Source organism: Lissotriton vulgaris, chromosome 11, assembly GCF_964263255.1.
Source record: "Lissotriton vulgaris chromosome 11, aLisVul1.2, whole genome shotgun sequence".
In the NCBI taxonomy this organism is placed as follows: Eukaryota; Metazoa; Chordata; class Amphibia; order Caudata; family Salamandridae; genus Lissotriton; species Lissotriton vulgaris.
Window position 1 is genome coordinate 169,217,075 of NC_141699.1, and position 17,135 is coordinate 169,234,209.

A 17,135-nucleotide genomic window follows, 5' to 3' on the forward strand; every position below is an offset into this window, starting at 1 on the left:
AGTACTTAACCAGACACACGCTTAACCAAACATTACATGCATCTACATTAGTACATTACCAGAAAGCAGAGAGAATCCAGCGAGGATTAAGACTCCCAATAAAACCAATGGTTTTCAGGTTCCATCTAAACAGCACATTTTTCGATAAATGGTACGCAATTTTCAATAAATGTTCTCTCGATTTGATTTTGTTATTGATTGAAGAATTATTCAAAACCATACGTGAATTAGAAGAGGAAATTCACCCTAATAAAAGAGACTTGGAAACAAGGGTAGAAGCAGACACGTGGAAAATAACTCTAGAGGGACTCAATCAAAAGCAGGAAACATACAGCAGAGAGCTACAGGAAGGGAAACTGCGGAAGTCCAAAAGAGACATAATAGACTATAAGCTCAATGAGGTATACACATAGGCAGAGATGTATGCCCAAAGACAATTTAACACCTAAAGAACAACTACATCCTCAGAAGAAAGTGTTGTGTCTGAGAGAAACATCAACGCTACCAGGGCTCTTTTAATAACCACAAGTTCGGAGCGATAGAGTTCAACAACAGAATCAATAGAAACAGCTCACCCTACAACTTCAGTGCCTTTTTTAATCCAAATACTGTACCAAGGACAACCTCCTCAAACAACAGGTGCCAAGGGACACGTTCCAATCGTAAACCAAGGAGAGGAAAGAGAAAATGCACACAAAAATTTGAGGAGCCAGAACAAAGTTTGATAGTCTTTTTTTTGATGTTAGGATCAGTATTGGACACTGGAAGATCTGTAGTTTCAACAGTGATAGAGTTATTAAGGGGAAGGTATCCAGATAGCTGGCTAGGTTCGAGTCCCCCACTAATCTGTAGATCGCTCCCCTGGCTGGCTTGAGAGTCATCTAAACTGTACCCTTCTTCCTTCGGGATAGAGGCAGTTGGACTAACCCCCACACTTTCTAAATGAATGATAGCGTCCGTTGAAGAGGTTTGAACGCAATTAAAGGCAGCATGTGGTGCAGGAGAAGTAATAGTAGCTAGTCCCCCCAGGGATGAGCGCTTACCACTGATGAGGTCGAGTGAGAGTCTTTTTTCGACCATAGCTATTTCCTTCTCCAAAATCCCCGTGGCCCGTGTGATGAATGCGTCAAGGGGTCCTGATACTACTCCCTTGGTGGTGTGGATTTGCACTGTTCGTTCTTTGCCCGACCTTAACGTCATTATAAGGGGAGCGTGGGAGTAAGTCGCACGTCTGACCAGGGGCAGAGGTTAGTATGACAATGGCCGCCGCCTACCTTAAGTGCCTCCAAACGGCAAGGGGGGGTGGGCCCGGGCCGGACTCTGCCGTACTCGAACGGCCTCAAACGGCCCGCTCTTTGCCCGGTCTTCGCCCCGGTCGCTCCCGCGCGCTCCCGCGCAGCGGGTACTCGACCCAGTAAAATAGGGGAGGGCAGGGGGCGGTGCCGGCAGGGAGAGCGGCCACAGGTGGTGCACGCAGGGACTCCTGGTCACTGGAGTCCCTGCTAGGCAGCTCGCAGCCCCGCCGGGATCCAAAGGGTGATGATTGCAAGAGGCTCCCCCTCTCTTCCTGCACAAAGAGTCTCGCTACGCAGCGGGACCCGCGCAGCGGGTCCGGCAAGGCGTTGCAGGGCACACGAAGGCACACGAAGCTCCAGACGCTGGTAAGTTTGGTTTAAGTCTCCCACAGAGCAAAGGAGACGCTGACTTTTTAGATCCGCTTGTCAGGGGCGGCGCCGGCAGGGAGAGCGGCCACAGGTGGTGCACGCAGGGACTCCTGGTCACTGGAGTCCCTGCTAGGCAGCTCGCAGCCCCGCCGGGATCCAAAGGGTGATGATTGCAAGAGGCTCCCCCTCTCTTCCTGCACAAAGAGTCTCGCTACGCAGCGGGACCCGCGCAGCGGGTCCGGCAAGGCGTTGCAGGGCACACGAAGGCACACGAAGCTCCAGACGCTGGTAAGTTTGGTTTAAGTCTCCCACAGAGCAAAGGAGACGCTGACTTTTTAGATCCGCTTGTCAGGGGCGGCGCCGGCAGGGAGAGCGGCCACAGGTGGTGCACGCAGGGACTCCTGGTCACTGGAGTCCCTGCTAGGCAGCTCGCAGCCCCGCCGGGATCCAAAGGGTGATGATTGCAAGAGGCTCCCCCTCCCTTCCTGCACAAAGAGTCTCGCTACGCAGCGGGTCCGGCAAGGCGTTGCAGGGCACACGAAGGCACACGAAGCTCCAGACGTTGGTAAGTTTGGTTTAAGTCTCCCACAGAGCAAAGGAGACGCTGACCTTTTAGATCCGCTTGTCAGGGGCGGCGCCGGCAGGGAGAGCGGCCACAGGTGGTGCACGCAGGGACTCCTGGTCACTGGAGTCCCTGCTAGGCAGCTCGCAGCCCCGCCGGGATCCAAAGGGTGATGATTGCAAGAGGCTCCCCCTCTCTTCCTGCACAAAGAGTCTCGCTACGCAGCGGGACCCGCGCAGCGGGTCCGGCAAGGCGTTGCAGGGCACACGAAGGCACACGAAGCTCCAGACGCTGGTAAGTTTGGTTTAAGTCTTAAGTTTGATAGTCAATATATCGTCCACACATCTTACAGTACACCAAACCAACATTTTGAATAAAGGAATGTCTTTTGTAGCAACATATGATACCAACGAATTGGAATGTGAAATAGCCATGTTCAAATTCATGAGGAACTTACATTTAAGACACTTTTTCTCCAAAGTATCATCAGTCAGAACAGAACCAGAAAATCAGGTAGCAGAGGAATTTAAAGCTCGGAGTACATTTCAAGCTCCAGTCTCCAATAAAACGTTGGACACATTTGAAATCATTGTAAAAAATGACATCAGGAAATTAAATTTCCATAAACCGAGAGGACGGAATTTGACAATATATGAGAGAAAAACAATAAGATCACTAGCAAACAACACAAACATCACTTTTCAAGCTGCTGATAAAGGGGCTGCATTAGTAGTTATGGACACAAACTACTATCAGACTAAAGTCAATCAACATGTGTCAGATGAGTCAACATACATATTATTGGAAAGTGATCCAACATTGCAACTGATCGTTACATTGAATAAGATACTGGTAAGAGCAGACCAAATGGGCTAGATCAATACGACAACCAGAACGTTTGTGACAGCCATTAACCTGCGAAGACCCCGGTTGTACATGATACCAAAAAATACATAAAAACCTACTGGATCCTCCATTCGACCAAAAGTGTCAAGCTGTGGTTCACTTTTTGGTCCCTTGGGGAAATATTCGGATTGTTTCCTACAATCGTTTGTACAAACAGGGAGTTTATACACAAAGGACACTACGGATTTCTTACTGAAACTTCAAACCTTAGGAACATCAGTCCAAGAACAATGGTTACTTTGCACTATTGACGTGACATCTCCTTACACTTCGATTCCCCATCAAGAAGGGTTGGAGGTGGTGGAATCGGCACTGCTACAATCGTCAAACATCAGAGCAACAAGGTATTTTTTATTAGAATTGCTACATTTTTGCTTGCACCATAGTTATTTGTAATGGCAAGAGAAGTTTTATTTGCAACTAACTGGCACATCTATGGGCATTAGTAGTTATGGACACAAACTACTATCAGACTAAAGTCAATCAACATGTGTCAGATGAGTCAACATACATATTATTGGAAAGTGATCCAACATTGCAACTGATCGTTACATTGAATAAGATACTGGTAAGAGCAGACCAAATGGGCTAGATCAATACGACAACCAGAACGTTTGTGACAGCCATTAACCTGCGAAGACCCCGGTTGTACATGATACCAAAAAATACATAAAAACCTACTGGATCCTCCATTCGACCAATAGTGTCAAGCTGTGGTTCACTTTTTGGTCCCTTGGGGAAATATTCGGATTATTTCCTACAATCGTTTGTACAAACAGGGAGTTTATACACAAAGGACACTACGGATTTCTTACTGAAACTTCAAACCTTAGGAACATCAGTCCAAGAACAATGGTTACTTTGCACTATTGACGTGACATCTCCTTACACTTCGATTCCCCATCAAGAAGGGTTGGAGGTGGTGGAATCGGCACTGCTACAATCGTCAAACATCAGAGCAACAAGGTATTTTTTATTAGAATTGCTACATTTTTGCTTGCACCATAGTTATTTTTAATGGCAAGAGAAGTTTTATTTGCAACTAACTGGCACATCTATGGGCTTTTCTGTTTCCCCAACATATGCCAATATATTTATGCAAAGTTTGAAGATGATTACATTTTTAAGGATCAAGAATGGACTTCCATTACTGTACTGCAGATTCATAGACAATATATTTTTGATTTGGACAGACACAAAGAAAGTGTTGGAAAGCAAGACCGGTTTATTGAACACATACAACCCAAGGATCAAGTTCACTCACACCATAGATGACCAAACTATATCTTTTCTGGACGTACTAAGAACCAAAACAAACTCAGGATTACAGACACAGAAGTACAACAAACCAACTGATCGTAATACTGCATTACTGTACACAAGTTTCCATCCTAGGAGCTTAAAATGCAATTGACCATTTCCCCAACTTTTAAGAATCAACAGGATCTGTTCAGAACCAAAAACACTTGTGCACAATAGATAAAACTAGAAAAACCAAAATACAAGAACAGAGGATACCCAGAGGAAAAGTTGGAAGATTGTAATCAACGAGCCAGCAAATTGGACAGATTTAATTTATTACAAAACAAATGAAACCCAAAGATAAACAACACATTTTTGTGTCTAGATATTCAACTAGCTCTCCAGCAGTCAAAAAGATCATTAATAACAGGTCGGAACTGCTACAAAACAAACCAGGTTTCAACTACATTTTCAAGGAGAGGCCTTTACATGCCTACACTAGATCTAAAAATATCAAAGAATTACTAGTCAAACCTGAGGATAAAAAGGACATATGGTTTGAGGGGACACAAACATGCGTAAACTGCATACACTGTAATAACGTGATTACTGGGCCAAACCTAACTCACCCAAACACGGGTGAAATCATAAAACTTGCACACACGACTGACTGTAATTCAACAGGGTGATATACAGCATTAAATGTCCCATTGGTTTGATTTATGTAGGCAAAACAGTGAGGAAAATAAAGACACGCATCACAGAACACAAGAGTACACTACAACACAAAATAAAACTTCAAGCCGTGCAAGTACATTGGCAAGAAGCAGGACATTCTATTTCACAAATCCGTTCTCAAATATTAGAAACAATTAAAAACAAACCAGGTAGAGATATGACCAGATCCCTACTACAACGATAAATCTTTTGGATCAAACACTTGGACGCTCTATCGCCCAAAGGCCTTAATGATTAAATAGACATGATTTGCTTTTTATAATAGAATGGAGAAAAACATAGTGCATATTTTTCAATATGAACATAGTTCATAGTGTATTATTTCATAACAGAATGAGATCTTTGATACACAGGATCACTATCCTGCTTTAAAAAGACCAGTAAAAGTTTGTGACATTAAGTAGAGCAACACAGCTAAATTAGAACCAATAGCAGAGTGTTTGAACTTAGGAGGGACCTCTCATTGCTGATTTCACTGACAATAATTCAATTTCACTTCTCACCAGATTGCCCGGTCATGGGTCATTATGCAAATCTTAGAAGGGTAGCATTTGAGAATAGATGACCACACAGAGGCAGTATAGTGGAAGCCAGTCCACATCAGTAGCAGTATGACGAAAGATCGTATGTAGATCATTTCACAAAATGTTAAAGATACCTAGGAGCAGTTATGTGATCCCTAGCTGATTAGACATGGTTAAAAATGTTAAGATTCATTGGTTTCGCAGCAGTGGTACACTGTGATGGAGGTCGCACCTTGACAGGGAATCTTGTGAGGATGACAGGCTTAGGTTTGCGGGAATAGCTTCGTGTCACAGCAATGGAACGCCATTGGTGATAGGACATATATGAAACAGACATTGAGTTACAGTTAAAACGCCATACTATAATAGTTAATATATTAAGTGGAGAAGTATGTTTCTGTGGTTTAATCACCATTGCACCACAGTTTATAAGCACTTCAGAACACAAAATTACTAATTTCAATATGGCAGACATTGCATCCATAATTCAGAACATTAAGCAGAAGTCTGTTGTTGCTTTTTAGCGCTCTTGATTTAAGGTTCTGCATCTAACCGGAAGTGAATCAACGAGGTCGTGACTGATGGATTAAAGTGAGTGAGAAAATAAAGGGCACGTGATAGTTACTGCGGCAGGAGTTATCGAGTGGTTTTAACGTATCGGTTTAGCATATTATTGTTGTGTGGATTACAGGCAGCAGTTGGGAGATGAGAAGATAATTCAGAGTGAAGAATATTGTTGAGAGTGTAAACAGGTCACTCAAGTAAGAGCAGTGGGCATTCATTGGTTTTATTAAACGTGCACAAGATTAGCAGTTTTGAAAATATTGTGGTTTTTGGGTTTCAGTAGACCAGGAGATATTTGTACTGCTGAAGCGTGCGCTCACACAGCAACAAGAAAGTAAGTAGATGAGTAGAAAATAACCACAAATGTCACTTTGAGACAGTGCTTTACATAGGGACCGATATCGTTATCTATGAATTTTCACAAACACAACCGCATGGTAATTAAACACAGAGGTGATGATAATAGATGCACTGATGACGTGATCATAACAGCACAACGTTTATTATCTTGAGCACTACAGTTAATAAGAAACATGCAAAACACAGGAGGTTTTGGACTGCTCCTTTCACTAACAGCATGGCATGGGCGACAGAGCAACTAATAAGGGAAATAAGCACTCATGAAGAGTTGTTTTGCATACAATCAGAATGAAGTACACAGTTAAAGTCATTTGATGGTAACAGTTGAGATGGAGATCCATCCTTGTACATTGATTTACGTTATAATTTCTTTTCCAGAATTTCCCCTGAAGAAGGGACCAAGTCCCGAAATGCATTGGGCTTGACAATTCAGATTGTTGTATTGTTGTTTTTGTACTTTGAACACACACAGATGAATGTGAATCTAATATTGTATTAATATCAAGTATATTGAAATATGTTTATGAATTGAAATAAGAAAAAAATTATAATCTTTAGAGAATAAACAATTTCAAGCAGCCAGATTATATTGTCGGAATGTGCTTAAGGTTGTTATAAATGATATTGTATTTTGCATACTGTCCTCCCTCAAGTTTAATCACTTGATGATGCAACAGTAGACTCAAACAGACCATCCCAAACCCCCTGCTTTTACAGCCTGTCACAAATTTGCTTCCATGTTTCTGATACTAGAAGGGGCTGCAAAGGCATCCACCTTATCACAGCTACACTGGTTGCTGTGATAGATGTCAATTCACTCTCTTTAACTCTGCCTAAGAGTGGGCCAATCCCTCTATTGTTGTCTGAGTTGGGTCGGCAACGGAGGGCAAGTGCATTAGCAATCTGAGATGGACACAACAGATGGCCAAAAGAGCGACAGCCTCCTGCCTAAGTTCAGCTGACCAAGTGAACACATAAGTGAATGCCTGTGGCTTGAAAGCCCAACCCAGTGATTGCCTGTGGCTCAAAAGCCCAGCCCTCGCTCCTGACCACTGCACAAAGCCAGGCCCACCAAGTGCAGTGCACCTACAGACCTGGCAAATAACCCCCGTGCGGTGCAAACATCTCACAGGCCCTCCCACCGTTCCTTCTTTCCCATCAATGTACACCAAGACCTTTTGTGATGTTAGTACGGCTGCAGTTTATTCACATCATAAGTTGGTACACACTTGTCATGATGGCATTGGTCATTAACATGCTCATTTCTTGCTTATCTTGAACTACAACGAAAGGCTGTATCATAACAGGTCATACAGTATACATCTTATTCTTTATTTCATGTTAATAGCCATAACTTGCCTAATCATGCAATGCATCATCCATACAGTTATAATGTCTCTTCAAGGCATTCATAAATCCCTTTTCAACTGCCGTGACCGCTTTACTTCTGTCACTTACTTTGTACAGCAGGTCACGGCTTCGAGGCTTAAACTTACTACAGAATGTCTGGCATTCATGGCCATGCCTGGGCTGCAAGTGCTGTGTCTGCTCGGTGCTGACCATTTCTTACCATTTCGTCTGCCCTCAATGCCCCTGCAGTGAGGCATTCCAAGGGCCTTGTTAGGGCAATTGCCCTTTTAAGTCCTTATGTGACAATATTTATTGTTAAACCTCGTGATTCCCCGCCCCCTTTGTCACACTGCGCCTACGACGCCTGCATTCTCTGGTGTGGGTGGGTGGGATAAATTTTTCCGGCGACAATGCTGGGGACACTTGTCCCGGTCGCCTTTTAGGCCGTGCTTGTATTCATGTCCCTCTTTCTTGATTGGGCCCTTTGAAACCAAACTTACTTGGTCACTCGCTGACCCTTCCTTAGCACGTCCTGCTGCTACCATGCCCATTGTATGCCGCCTGCAAAGGGGGTGGAGGGCTAGCCGCCCTCCCTCTAGGGTCGCCTGCACCTCCTGGTCAGCTGAATCCCAGGGGTGGCTTCTTCATCACCAATCTCACTCCACAGATTTAGGCCCAACAGCAGAGTGCAATCTGCAGGGCAGCAAGGTCTGGTCACCACAAGCGTTTGCATAGGATGAGACTTAGTCACTCTCTCGGCAGGCCAGATGATTGGGGGCTCAAGGCCTGCGGACCGACATCCCTGCTTGTCGGTCAGACCCTGAACGGCACTCGGCCCCCACCTCGTGCTCCTCCTTCAGGTCCAGCCACAGTCCCAGCGATGGCCTCCCTCTTCCAATTTCACCCAGCCACCATCTAGGTAGGGCAGCAGCCATGAGCCGGCAAGCTTTCAATGGGCCTCAAATTTATGGATGATGTTGGATTACCGTGGCATGTGCGAGGAACCAAGGTAGTTTACATCTGCCATCTTGGATGCCTGGCAAAGGTCCCGTTTGAAATTCTCATAACAGTGTCTGAAATACTTGCACTCCCTAGCTGTTGCTATCATTCAAGACACACATGGGTACAGTTTACCATTTTTATGTGCTGGATGCAGCTTTAGGATACAATTATATTTATTAAGACAACTGTTTCTTTTATAAACCAGATTTATTCCCTACGTTTTAAAAATGTGGGTCTTCTTGCTTACTGTTACTAGGACTATGTGAATCTGTTTTTGAATGTACAATCTCATTAATTTGTGTAAGACAACATTTTTTGGCATAACGCACTACTGCACTTCTTGCAATAAACATCCAAGTTGCTAGAGGAATGCATCTAGCAACATGATATGGTTTATAAATACTTGCGCAAAATAATGAAAGAAATGTTTTGGATCTGAAAATCATGTCTTGTAAATATGGGTTCACATCAGTGCTTTCCAAAGTGGGTCACAAGTTGATTTTTGGGGGGTTGTGAAAGGCCAAGCAATAAATAAAGTTGCCTTTAAGGGCCAGGGAATTTTAGCGATACGCTATTAGGAAATCGCAAACTGCGATGTACAGTAGTGTGTTTGATACTGTTAGCGATTTGCAATGGGTCGCAAATGAACCTGCCTCATCAATATTCATGAGGCAGGTCGTAATTTGTGACCCACTGTGAATGGCTACGGGTATGGTGGTCTGCTGGGGTCAGCAGACCACCATGTCTGTGATAGCGTTTTAAATAAAGGAAAACGGGATGCATTTAAAAAATAAAATGAAAAGCTACCTTTTTATTTTTTTAAGAGCAGGCAGTGGTCCATTGGAACACTGAATGCTCTTAAAAAATATTGGGGCCCACGGTCACAAAGGGGAAGGGGTTCCCTGGGGACCCCTTACCGTTTACGAATGGGTTACCACCAATGACCAACTTGAAGTTGGTGGTAACTGCGAATGTTTTGCGACCACATTCCCGGTTACAAAACATGCACACATACCAGTACTATTCGGTATTAGAAAGAGACACCCTAAACACACCTCTTTTTAATACCGAATTGCAAATGCAAATTGCGATTTGGTAACAAGTTACTGAGTCGCAATTTGCCTTCTCTACATGGCAAAATGCAATTTACCGTCTGGAAACGGTCTGATTGGCCGTTTGCAACCAAGTAAAATGCTCTGTCCATCTGGCCCTAAATTCTATGGGCCCGATTCACAGAACTAACTTAAGACAAAATCCTAAACTTACTACCATTTTGGTATTCACAGAAGGCACTTTCTCATTTTGGTATTCACAGAAGGCACTTACTCATTTCGGTATTCATAACTTTAGGACTCCTAAATGCCTTCTGTGAATACTGAAAGTCTTAAAGTTAGGATTTTTCTCAGTTTAGGAGTAGTAAAGTTAGGACTTCTAACGTTAGGACTCCTAAATGCCTTCTGTGAATACCGAAAGTCATAAAGTTAGGATTTTTCTCAGTTAAGGAGTAGTAAAGTTAGGAATCCTAACTTTACTACTCTTAAACTGAGAAAAATCCTAACTTTAAGACGTTCTGAATACCAAAATGAGTAAGTGCCTTCTTTGAATACCAAAATGGTAGTAAGTTTAGGATTTTGTCTTAAGTTAGTTCTGCGAATCGGGCCCTAAATTTATTTTGTCACATGTGCTGTCCTTGAAAGACAGAGGTCAAATGTCAGGCTATATCTTCTGCTGCTTATGTTTTTTAACATGGGGATTGGTATTTACAAAGTCCTCTCACTTTGCAGTCAAAGAAACACATGCAAAGTGAATTATGTGAGAATCTTGCTGGGTACAGGACTGCAAAAGGAAAGGGCTGAAGATGTAATTTTTTTGTAACGCAGAACAAAATGTAAATACCTGTAAATGAACTGCACACAGCAAATGAAGCACATTCTTTTCAAATTCTGAAGTGTGATGGAAATAAAGGTTTTAATAGGATCAATACAAATGAAGATACACAAATGATAAATATTCACTAAAACCCAATTCCCACACATTATCATTTGTGTCCAATATAGTTTTATCAGTCTGTGCAAATTTAGTGAAAAATGGGCTGTCTGTGAATGACAGTGCGATACGACGGTGGCCAGACAAAATATTGATTTTTTAATTTCGACTGACAGAAATATTGAGTCCTAAATATCGTGAGTGAGAAATATCGACAGCAAGAATATTGTGGTCAAGAATATCGATATAAGGTAAGAAGAATTGATTTTAAAAATATCAAAGTGTTTAATATAGTTTGCAAAAATATAGGGGTGTATTAGGATGGCGGGCGGACTTTCATCCGCCTGCCACCATAGCGGTGCTAGGACCGGCCGCCAGGGATGTGGTGGTACCGCACCGGCAATTAGGATGCCACGGTAGTGGTGGCATCCCCCATCCACAACATTGTGGCAGGAGGTGCTCACATCACCGCCCGCCACAATGTTGTGGATGCACCTTGTGCATTTGCATGCAAAACGTGGCAGGCACCGCGTGGGTACCCACCTCCCCAAAACATTGGGGGCCTGCAACGGGCCCTACATTCGGGAACCGCATGCCTTTCCATGGCGGCAACGCCACCATGGAAAGGCACATCTCTGTCTGAATTGTAATATGGATGGCGGTGGCTATTATAATAGACCCCATAGATGTATAAAATAAAGATTGTTTAATTAGTGTTATGTTTTTCAGTATACATTTTAAATGTATGTGATTTTTTTGGGTAAAATAATTGTTTATATTTTTTAATATATGTGATACATTTTTAGTAGTTATTAATATTATTTTAATTGCATTTAGAATTTTTTAGTTCTGTAGTGGGTTGAGGGTTTATAGGGGAATAGGGTGGAAAGTCATTTAATTATATTAAATTAATGATTATTTTTTTATTTATTTCAGATGTTAGTGTTAATTGTGTAAAGTAATTTATTATTAGTTAATTAATAATTGATTGTGAATCAATATTAATTGGTAATTAATTATGATACTTGTGTAATTAATTGTAGGTGCATGTTTTGGTATTTTTAGGGGTAAAGGGTAGGAAGACATTTATTTTTGATTAATTAATAATTAGTTGATAATTGATCATTAATTTATCGAAAATTAATTATGGGTATTGTGTAATCAATTTTAGGTGCAGGTTGTAGGGTTTATAGAGGTAAAGGGTGGGAAGTAATTTAAAAAAAAAAATTTTTGCTAATTGATATTCATTTATTTAATAATTATGGCAATTGTATAATTTATTTTAGGTACGTCTTGTGGGGTTTATAGGGGTAAAGGGCAGAAAGTAATTTATGTTTAATTAATTATTAATTAGATGTTAATATTAATTAATCGTAAATTAAATATGAAATTGTGTAATTACTTTTTGGTGTTTGTTGTGGGGTTTATAGTAGTAAAGGTTGGGAAGTAATTTGTTTTTAATTAATGAATAAATGGTTGTTAATTAATATTAATTAATTGGTATTTATTTTAGGTAATTTATTTTTTGTGTGTATGATTTTTACTTTTAAAGGGGTAAAGGGTTGATATTAAATATTAAATAAATGTTACTTACTTCATAATTAGTTGAAATATATGAATGAAAGGATATTTGTAAAGCGCATAGCTACCCGGGAGCGTCCCAGTGCTAAGAACCGACACGGGAGAGGCAGAAAAGCTAAGGAAACAGACAAGTTTTCAGTTGTTTAGGGAAGGCCAGATGATTGGGAATAATGCGAAGGTGTAGTGGCAAGGAGTTCGAGAGTTTAGATGCATTAAAGGTGAAAAGTTGTCTGCCGCTTTTAGACTTCTTGATCCTGGGAAACTTGGCCGCCGCAGTTCGTCTGACCGAAGTTTCATATTTGCTTTGTAAGGACGGATCATGGCTGAATTAATGTTCGGCCCGATCCCTTGCATAGATTTCTGTGCTATGCAGAAGTCCTTGAATCTGATACGTTCCCGCACTGGGAGCCAGTGAAGGTAGCGGATTGCTGGCTTTGCCGATTGTCTGTTGGTGGCTCCCGTCAGAAATCTGGCATCGCTGTTTTGAACAGACTGTAATTTGGAGACTACTGAAGTGGGGGCACCCAGGTATTACAGGCCCATTTCTCTCCTGCCCGCTTTTGCTAAGATCCTGGAGAAGCACACGCATATTGTGCTCTCCAACTATTTGGAATCCCATGATCTGCTGCACTCCACCCAATCCGGCTTCCGCACCAACTTGAGCACCGAAACAGCGCTCTTGGAAGTTTCGGAGGCAATTAAGGAGGTACTGGATTCAGGAGGCAAAGCGATGCTTGTGATGCTCGATCTGTCGGCGGCCTTCGACACCGTCCCCCATGAGGGTCTCCTCGCCAGACTTTATGAGATCGGTCTGAGGGGGACGGTGCTCAGCTGGTTTACATCTTTTCCGGCTGGCCGTCGACAAACGGTCCTCCAGTTCTGCCGAGATGCCGTCATTGGGAGTCGGAGTCCCGCAGGGCTCAGTATTGAGCCTGACTCTCTTTAACCCCTTCCATGCTCATGACGGAACGGTTCCGTCATGAGCATAAGGTGGCCTGTGCTTATGACGGAACCGTACCGTCATGGTTCCATAGGCCCAATGGAACGTTCAGCATCGGGGGAAAATTCGCGCAGCACAGAAGGGGTTAACATCTTTATGACCCCTCTGGCGGCACTGGCGGAATCTTTCAGGCCCAGATCGTTTCCTACGCCGATGATACCCAGCTCCTCTTTACCTGCGGGAAAGGAGCAGATTTTGACGGAGAGAGTATCCGCGGCTGCCTTGGGGCTGTTTTTAACTGGTTCCAGCTTAACAGCCTCAAGTGCAACTCGGATAAATCGGAGGTACTCTTCGGCTGCGGATCGGACCCAGATTGGCAGGAATGGTGGCCTGCCAATATGTTGCCTCCAGCAGGCTCTTCCCAGCTAGCCAAGAATCTGGGATTAAGATCAACAATGGTTTGACATTGAGATCCCAGATTCTGGGCCTCACTGGCACTTGCTTTGGCCTCCTCAGGATGCTCCGCAAGTTTCTTCCTCTACTCCCGGAGGATCACAGGAAGATAACGGTTCAGGCTATAATTGGCTTGAGAATGGACTATTCGAATGTCCTTTATCTCGGCTTGCCGGAGTATCTGCTGCAACGGCTGCAGGTGGTCCAGAATTCGGCAGCACGGGCCATTTTTGGACTATCCGGCCGAGCTAGAACCTCGGGCCTCCTGCAGTCACTCCATTGGCTGCCTATCCGGAAGCGGATAGTTTTTAAGGCCTTGACCTTGGCCCATAAAGCCCTACATTCTTCAGGAGCAAAATATCTCCAAAAGAGGTTAGCTTTTTATCGCCCTGCCCGTTCCCTGAGATCCGAGTCTCTGTTTCTCGCCGTGGTCCCTCGTATAAAAAGAGCACGTACAGGGGGCCGGTCTTTCAGATTGCTGGCACCGCAGCTTTGGAATACTTTACCAGTGACACTGCGAAGCACCTCCAATTTGTTGGCTTTTAGGAAGGGCCTGAAAACCTGGCTTTTTACTCTTTAGATATGAGTCTTGACTTTCGTTCATGGTCTTTTATTCTCTGCTTCTTTTTCTTTGTTATGTCTTGGCACAGGTCTGCAATAAAGCGCCGGGACACTCTCTGTGCTATACAAGACAAATATAACATAACATAACATAACATAACATAGTGTGCCTTCCCGTAGTCCAGCCTAGAGAGTATAAGGGATTGGACCAGTACCTTTTTTGCTTGGGGAGAAGGAGGGGGAGGACTTTGCGGACCCATGTCAGCTGGCCACATGGAACTGGACTTAAAACTGAGGGGGTTGACCAATATCATGATCTCAGTTTTTCCGCCATTGAGCTTGAGCTGAGACGCGTCAATCCATTATGAGATGTCCTCTAAACAAGTGTAGAGGCCATTAGTAATATGGTCTGCTTGGTTTAGCACTACCACCAATTGCGTATCATACGCAGATGGTCACCATGCGGATTCCAGAGGGGGCTACGATGGCTGCCAGAGAAGCCATATATACATTAAAAAGGGTTGGGCTAAGGGACACGCCCTGGGGGACTCCGCTCATCAGAGAGGTGGGTTTGGATGCGATGTTCTCCTCAAATACCTGAAAGGTTCTTCCCTCCAAAAAGGAGCGCAGCCATTGGAGTACTGTGCCTGTTACTCCTATACTCCTGAGATGGTGAGTCAGGATCTTATGGTTCACCGTGTCAAACGCTGCGCTTAGGTCAAGCAGTATGATGACTGTTGAACCTCCTGAGTCTAAAATTTTCCTGCTTTCCTCCACCACTGCTAATAGGGCCGTTTCGGTACTCTGACGCAGTCGAAACCCTGTTCGAGAGGAGTGAAGCCGGTTGTGGGTTTCGAGGAATCCCAAGACGGTTTGATTAACGTATTTCTCTGCCACTTTAGCTATTCCTGTTCTTTATTTGGTTGGATAATGAAATGCTTTGGAATGAAATGTTTTGGGTTTTGTTGTGAAATATTGATGTTTTTTTCTCTGCACACGGATGTATGAGATTTAAAACAAATTACATAAAAGTGAAAAGGATATAAATAAATATACTGAGATAAACAGAAGCAAGGTGTTTGTCTTTAGTTGAAAGGATTTTTCTGAGAAATAATAGTGAGGTGTAGGCCATTTTCCCTGACATTATATTTCAATAAAGGCCTTGCCTAACCTCGTCCCTATTTGAGCCTAACTCCCCTTACTATGTATACTTTAGAGCAGGTTTTTACTCGCGTGAGTGTGGAGAGGCTTGTTTAAAAATCAATAGCCGTTTCACGTTTAGTACAAACACATTAGTTGTGAGGTAGGAGGCTCAACCCTCCTGCAAATAATGTCAGAGAAGGAAACATTATCTTTCACGGAAAGCCACATTCAAAATTTGATTGCTTCCTCTCCATTCTCCACAATTACATTAAGCTCCTCAGCTAAACAAAAAAAAGAGGGAGATAAACTAACACGCCTACATAAGAAACACATTAGTACCGAACTCCATGGCCACTTTCTGCTACAACATCTAAGAGGGGGTATAATCCCTTGGGGATTGCAAATTAAAAATGTTCGCGTCATTTTTGTAGAAGACGCAGAATACAAGAAAGGTTTCAGTTTTATCAACACCAAGTGCAGTTGTGACCTCATGGTCCATACGATTGAGACAGCACAAAGGTTATGCAAAAAAGAAGAAGAGGAAATTGATGAATTAATACAGGCCATTAAGAATAACCAATTGGTTACAGAAGCAAAGACACTTTTGGAAAAAATTGATAAGGATATTCAAGTTTTCAAAGATAATACCATCATTGCAAAAAGTGCCAAATTTGAGAAGGACTCTAAATCTTTCAACATTGAACAGGTTTACCCCTTTTTAAAGGAAGATTACTACACTCTAGCTGAACCACGCAGGGCACTTAACACATACCAAGGAAGGTCAAAAAATCGATTTTTGAAATTTTCAGACACTTCATCTTCAGAGGCTTCGTCTTCTGACTCTAGAGAAGGGAATTCTAAAAAACAGGTGTCTTTTTTAGACAAGGGCGGTCAACAAAGAGACAGATTCAAACAACCATGAGAAATGAGAGCAGCACTCCAATTAAAAGCACTCTGTCTGGAACATGGGTTGAGAGCAGCAAATGGTCGCACGAAATCGGACAAGTTAGGGATGCCAACATTCAGTAGTGGGCACCGCTCTAGTCGCATAGACTATTTTATCATAAATAAGGAACTGTGGCCTAAATTGTTAGATATGATGGTGGAAGGCCGGCCAGAAAGTGACCATAATCCTCTTTTAGTTTCTATGCGGGCTATTGACCCAACTCATGTCGAAGAACTGCCACATTGTCCAGATTTCGTAGAAGGCCATTTATCAAATGATACAAGACGTCTTAAATGGTCTATGGTTGCACTCGACCCTGAGAAGCTGCAAGATATGAGTAGCTAATACTATTGTTACTCTTCAGACAGACGCTGAATTGGGGGTACACAGGGATAGAGCTGGCCAAGAACATGAGCATCTTTTTAATCAACTGAAAAGTTTTTTTATTATGAAAAACAAGAAAAGGCCCGCATCATCCATCACCAAGGCTGCAGTTTGGTACAATTCCAACTGTCTCTTGACCTATAAAACTTTGGCAGCTGCAATTAGGAGTAAAGAACAGGTCTCTATAAGAGAGAAGAGGCAGGCTTATCAGGCGTCAAAATCCAAGGCA